At 54.7% G+C, this 6,355-nt stretch overlaps 1 protein-coding gene across 2 annotated transcripts in view; it reads left to right on the top strand.

The window, feature by feature from the left end:
* Window positions 1–6,355, top strand: part of CYRIB (CYFIP related Rac1 interactor B) — a 144,628-nt gene that overhangs the window by 737 nt on the left and 137,536 nt on the right. The window lies entirely within an intron of this gene.

The raw sequence follows: 6,355 nt of genomic DNA, 5'->3' as shown, positions 1-6,355 counted from the left end.
GGGGGGCACCGGAGGACGCGGCGCGGGCGGCGGGGCGCGGGGGGCGCACACGCCGCGGGGCCGCCGCCCGGGTCCACCCAGCTGCGGGGAGCGCGCGGCGGGGCCCCGCGCCGGGAGGGAGGGGGCGTTCGGGATGGCTGCCCCCCACCCGCACCCCAAGACCTCTCCTGCGCGCCAGGTGAGGGCGCAGGGTCTAGCCCCGGCGCAGTGCAGCCCCCTGCCAACTTGCATGGGGGGCTGGAAAGCCAGTCGCTTCGAATAGAGGAACTAGAGGGGGTGAACAAAATCTCCATTGGCCTTAAGACTTCCTCCTGGGGTAACCACCCGCCTATGTTTAAAGAGCACTTCCTCTTTGCCCTTTATCTTTTCCTCATCTTTTTTTTTTTTTTAAATGGAAGTTCAGTGCAACCGGGTAGATGCCCTTGCAGCCTGCAGGGCTTTCCTGGGGCGATGTTCACACACAGTGGGTCTCGAACCTGTGTGTCCCGTGTTGAGGGTGGGAGGAAAGAGGAACCGGGGACTTCCTTGGTCCTAGCCTGGGGCGGGTGGGGGGGGAGGCTTTGATCCCCACCCTGCTGCAAGAAATGGAGCCGATGGGGGAGGGGTTGAGCAGGAAGGAGGCCCCGCTGGGGAGTATCACGTGGACTTTGCACCTATGTTTAATTCCTGGCCCTGCCACCTTACTAGCTGTGTGACCCTGGACAAATCGCTTACCCTCTCTGAGTCTTGGACGGCTGTCTGTAAAATGGGTGCTTTGAGTAGGGCCTAGAGAAAGTGAGCGTGGACTTCCTGGCCTGGAGGGGGCGCAGTAATGGGAAGTGTCATTGTCAGTCGCCTCCCCTCTAATTTCTGCATCCCCACCGCCTAGAAGGGGTCCCTGGGTACATGGGAGGCTCTGGGTAGATATTTATGAAATGAAGAGCTGGATCGTGAATTTTGAGAAGTGAGTGGGGGTGGGTCTACATTTTGGCTTCCTTGCCCAGTATCATCCATCCCACAATCCCCAGAGAGCCACATTTTGCCACCTGGGATCTGTGTAATACATCCCCTCCGCCGAGGAGGATTATCTTGTGAAAATATTGATTCCTCGTGAAAAGGAGCTTAAACTCTGACTTTGAGCCTCTCCTATTCTGGAAAGATTGCATTCTGTGGAAAAGGAAGCATCATTTTGATTGCCACCACCAGATGAGTGTCCGAGGAGGGTTGCCAGGGCTAACACCTGGGCTGTTTTCCCAGACTTGGGGGTTCCTGGTAAACATGGAGGAAGCTGGGGAAAGGTGGTTTTCTTCCTTGGTGGGGCATGCAGGAGAGGTCAGGTGGCCTGAGTTTTCTTCCTGGGGAGGCCCGTTGGAATTTGCATTTTCCAGACCTTGCCAGACTTTTGGCATGGGGAGGAGCAGTGCGTGTGCTGAAGGAGACCAGTGTGGGTTAAGGCACAGGGGGACTTGGAAATGGCCTTCAGGTGAAGGCCCGGTGTGGGTTTCTGCACTTTACTTTGGGAGATTTTCAAGTAATTTCGCTTTCTTTTACAGCTGGCCCTTCTTTCTCAGCTCCCAAAGGCTTCTGCGCACCTCTCTTAGCATCTGAGCTGTGGCTTTTTTCACATCTGGAGGGCAGGAGGTGAGGCTGGGTGCTCCTAGTATTGTGAGAGGCAATAACAGGCCCCTGTGTGCTGCAGCCTGCTGCCGTTTGGACACGGGCAGATTCATTTTTAAGACATGGACCGGTCACGGTTACCAGTCAAGGAGAGGTTTGATTCTTACTTTGCAAGACTTGGCGAGGGTGCAGGACTTGGCCCCAGACCCTCAGCCAGGAAGCGGCCGATTCAGCATCCTTGCCCGTCTTCCATCCACAGCGCACTCTCCCTTTCTTCTGTGGGCTCTGCTCCCTTCTGAATGGCCTTTGTGTTTCCCCGGGCACCTGGCAGGCTGTTTGGCATGTGCTTGGCTACACGGTACACGTTTTGTGACCGACGAACAAAAGAGACATGGTTTCCCCCTTGCTCTTTACGGAGGTACATTTGGTCTCCACCTCGAGGTCAGGGCACTGGCCTGTAAGTGACCTTGAGATTGTTCTTTGGCAGTTCTTCCCAAGTGCATTTTGATTCCCTGTTCTGGAAGCCCGTTCTCTGACAGCTCTACTTCAGGATCCAGAGACAGTGACAGGAGGGACTCTAGAGGGAAGCCAGTGTCACGTGGCCTCGTGCTGAGCTTTGCTGCCACCTCCTTGTCTGAAGAGACCCCATCCCGTGGCTTCGGCAGCCTGGGACTTGGCCGTCTTCAGGGAATCCATCTTCCGGCAAGGGCTGTGGAGGCAGTGTTGAGTTAGTGACAAATCAGATTTCAAATGGGTCCACCGTAGCTACACGCCGGTCAGGCAGCCTTAGGGAGGTCGCTCCACTCCTGGGACCCCCTTTTCCTCATCGGTGAGCAGGCAGAATCATCCCTGCTCCAGCCGGTCCACCTCACAGGTTCCTGAGTGAGAGGGCAAGACCCAAATCCACACGTTCACCTTTGCTTCTTACTGCCCCATTGGCCTGTCACCAAGGGTCAGAGCCTCAGTGTTCTCATTTGTAAAATGGGACCGTGCAGCGTGGGGTTGTTCTGCTCATGCAGTAATGTGACGCCCATAGCCGAGACCCCTGCTAAATGGTGATCATCATCCGTTTCCTCAACTGGAGCTTCTTAAAGGCCAGCCCCATGTCTCTGTTTTAACTTGACTTGGAGCTTCTCCAGAGAAGTAGATTGAGGCGAGAGGGCGGCTGGCTGATTTTATTCTTTTTCACCTTCCCTATCTGGGACACTTGATAAAGGCCCGATGAAGAAAACATCATTAAGATTGTGTTTTTCATCCATTTCTGAGGGCAAAGGTCTTTTTTTTTTTTTTTCACCCTCTCATAAAGTTAACTCTTGAGGTGCTCATGGCACTCACTTCCTGTGTTCTCATCCCCTTTGCATGGACGCCTTCCAGCTTTAACACCAACACCTGAGTCCCTCAGACTCTCAGATGGACAAAGGTCCCGTTGCTTGGGAATGAAGTTTTTGATGGTCTGAAAAGGAGTGACCGGCCTCACCAGGTTGAAAGAAAGATAGTAACTTTGTAGCCAAGAACGCATGAGGTTAAGGGCAATGATATTTTCCTGTCGTCCTTGTCCACTTGGCCTTAGGGCCCAGACTGCCTGGGTACACATCCTGGTTCTGCTGCTTACTAGCTCTGTGACCTTGGGCAAGATTTGTCCTCTCTCTCTGGGCCTTCTTCAGCTTGAACGTGAGGGTTGTGAAGATCAACTCTGAGGTCCCGTGCAGTGCCTCCCAGCGCAGTGCACGGCGCATAGCAGGTGCTCGGCCAGTGTGGGTTCCTCTCTCCCCCTCCCCAGGGCTCTGTCCATCCCCACCCCTGTCCCATTGTCCTGTCCCGCTACTATTCCCCTGGGAACTGAGTCCTGGGCTGGCAGCTTCTTCCAAGATTCCAGTTCAAGGCTCCATGCTTTCCCAAACCAGTCGTTGACTGGCCATCATATGGCGCTTCCACTGAATGGGAAGATAATTGTACCAGAGCTAGTCAAGAAGAGTAAATCGGGGAGTCACTGCGTTTACATTCCGTCCCATTGATTTTTTTTTCTCCTTTCCAAAGACTTACTAGCTGCCATCTGCTCCGAGGGAAGGAGACATCATGTTCGTAAATACATAAATAATCGAAGTCAACGAGGAGAATTGTTTAAAGAAGTGTGGCTGAGAGTGATTTTAATAAATATTTAAGATGATCTGAAACTATTAGAGGAATTGCAGGGTTTATTAAAAAACTGGGAAACGTGTTTTGGAAAACTTTCTTTTCTTTCCAAGTTGAATAAATGTCAAGAGTAGAGAATGAGGGAGGAGCATATTCTGAGCATGGACACAGGGCCCGTGAGGGGCAGGTGGCCCGCCGATCTGCTTGTCTCTGTTGGGGGATGTTGGCATCTGGGCAGTCATCCGTTTATAGGTTCTGACAGGTGAGGAGGGTGACAGTAGCCAAATCCACAGAGCCAAGGGTAAGGGACCTCAGCATTTTCGAGAGCTGCTTGAGCTTCCTTGAGACTCGGGGGGTGGGGGTGGGGAGCCAGCGGGTAAACATGCCAGGAATCACCCTAGGGCCTGTACATTTCATATCCTATTTGTGGGAGTCCGTGGCAGTCTTCTAGAAGGTTCCTAAGACAGATCTCTTTTGGTTAATGACGGGCTACATTTTAGTGAGTCCTGCTAAGGCCCATCAGTTGGAACGCTTCTAGGTGGTCAAAGCAAGGGATGTGGGGTGGGGGCAAGTCAGAGCTGGGGAGCATCTTGGAACAGTGCTCCCCAAACTGGAGTGTGCCCCCAAATCACTTGGGGGTTCCTTTGCAGATTCTGAGTCAGAGGCTGGGGATGTGCTGAGGTTCTGCATTTCTTATGCTTTCCCATGGGAAGCTCTGGTCCGTGGACCACACTTTGAGTAGGGAGAGCATGGAGACCCCCACTCCCCTCATCATTCGGGACCTGGATGGACAAGGGTATGAGTCTGAATATGACACCCAAGGGTCTGAAGGCAGCTGATAGTTCAGTTAGAGGAAGAGGCAGCCATGCCCATAATACATACGATTAAAAAGATGGAGGCCTAGAACAGAGTCCAGTGAGAACACGAAGGGGTGGCAAGAAGAGAGCCTTCCTTTATCTAAGGCCTGTCACACTTCCTTTATCACAAGGCCTGTACCCCCAGAACAGTTGAGGTGGGGAGGGAAGCAGCGTAGAGCAGGTCTTCACACGTGGTTTGGGCTGGAAGGATTGAGCAGGAAGCTCATGTTCAGAGTGTCAGGGTTTAGGCGTCCAGTACTCTTAATTTAACAGATGGGGGAACTGGGACCGAGAAGGAGAAGCATCTTGCGCAAGAGGCCAAATCAGGTCTGGAAACTGGGGCTTAACCGGGCCTCTCCTCATGGCTCCACGGTGCCTGCCTGTGAGTGTCTTGGGATGGTCCTCAGTGCCAGGCAGCCCCCAACCTGGGGCTGGGGCCGGCTGGGTGTCCTGTCCCAGCTCAGCAGTATCAGGGCTGGTGACCTTCCTTCAGCAGAGGGCTAAGCACTTAAAGCCACAGTGAAAAAGGAAGCCCAAGGCAAGAAAAGCGACAGCGTGGAGTTCACTGCCCTCAGAGGCTGCTGGCCCGCTTGCCCTTCCCCGCCCCAGCATCCTCAGATGTGGGGAGTGCAGTGGGGAGTATCTACGTGGAGGAATCAAGGACGGGAGGAGGCTTCATCTGCTTCAGAGAGCCTCCTGGGACTGGCTTTAGTCTGGCCACTTGGAGCTCTTTGGAATCTAAGCCCAATGCCCACTCAGCAGACACTGCCGCCCCGTGGCGCTCCAGGAGCCCCGGCCCTGCCACTCAGCGGCAGTGTGACCTTGGGCCAGTCCCTCACCTTGCTGGGCCGGGGCTGTCAGGGCTGAAGCTGGTTTGAAGGACTCAGTGAGGCAATGTGCACGAGAGCTGCTAGCTAGCCCCTGGCGGAAACCCTCGCCAGAGGTCCCCCTCCCCCAGGACCTCGTCCCAGGTGAGCAGAGAACTGATCTGTCCAGTGCAAGTGTAGGGCCAGGGTCATCCTCTTGGCAGAGATACAAGGTATGAATATGATGGGAGGCGGATGTTTCTTTAAGATAACATCACACTGCTGGGGGGGCTTTATGCAAAACCAGACACTGTGGTTGGCCCTTCAGGGGGTCTCCCTTGACCCGGGATGCCGGCGGGGTGCAGAACTGGGCGCTGCGGCGGCCGCGTCTCGGGCCGCCCCCGGCTCCCTCGCCGTGCACTCTGGCGGGCTGCACCACCCCTCGGTATCACAGTGCCTGTTTTGCAGCTTGTTGTAGCTCTTGCATCAGAACAGGTCTCAGTGGGCCTGGCTCAGGGCCTGCCGGCTGAGCGGTGCTCTTGAGCCCAAGGCCGCTGTCCGCGCAGCCTCAGGGGCCGGGGCTCAGGGAGAGGAGCCTGCTGCTAACGGAGGCTTTTCCTGCGAGTCTCTGCACGGCCCCGGCTTTGCTCAAAACCAGAGTTGAAGTCGAATGCAGAAGACAATGTGGAAGTGAAACTTGGTCAATAACATCCTAAAATGTCTGCTCCTACTCCCCTGAACTCTGGTTTCGTGTACTGCTCTGAGCCTCGGAGGCACCAGAGGCCAGGCTGTGTGCCCAAGATCACACGGGCTTGTGAATGAAAGCTGAGGGACGTTTTCCAGTCCTTTCTGAGCGTGCCTTCACGATCAGTGTCCAGTTCGTAATGGAGGAACCGGCTGCATCCTGCTATTCGGTGACTGTAATCAAGCGAGCACCTACTGTGTGCTAGGCCCTGTGATGAG

Source organism: Phoca vitulina, unplaced genomic scaffold, assembly GCF_004348235.1.
Source record: "Phoca vitulina isolate PV1807 unplaced genomic scaffold, GSC_HSeal_1.0 scaffold18, whole genome shotgun sequence".
Classification (NCBI taxonomy): Eukaryota; Metazoa; Chordata; class Mammalia; order Carnivora; family Phocidae; genus Phoca; species Phoca vitulina.
This window is presented reverse-complemented; position numbering and strand designations above follow the sequence as displayed.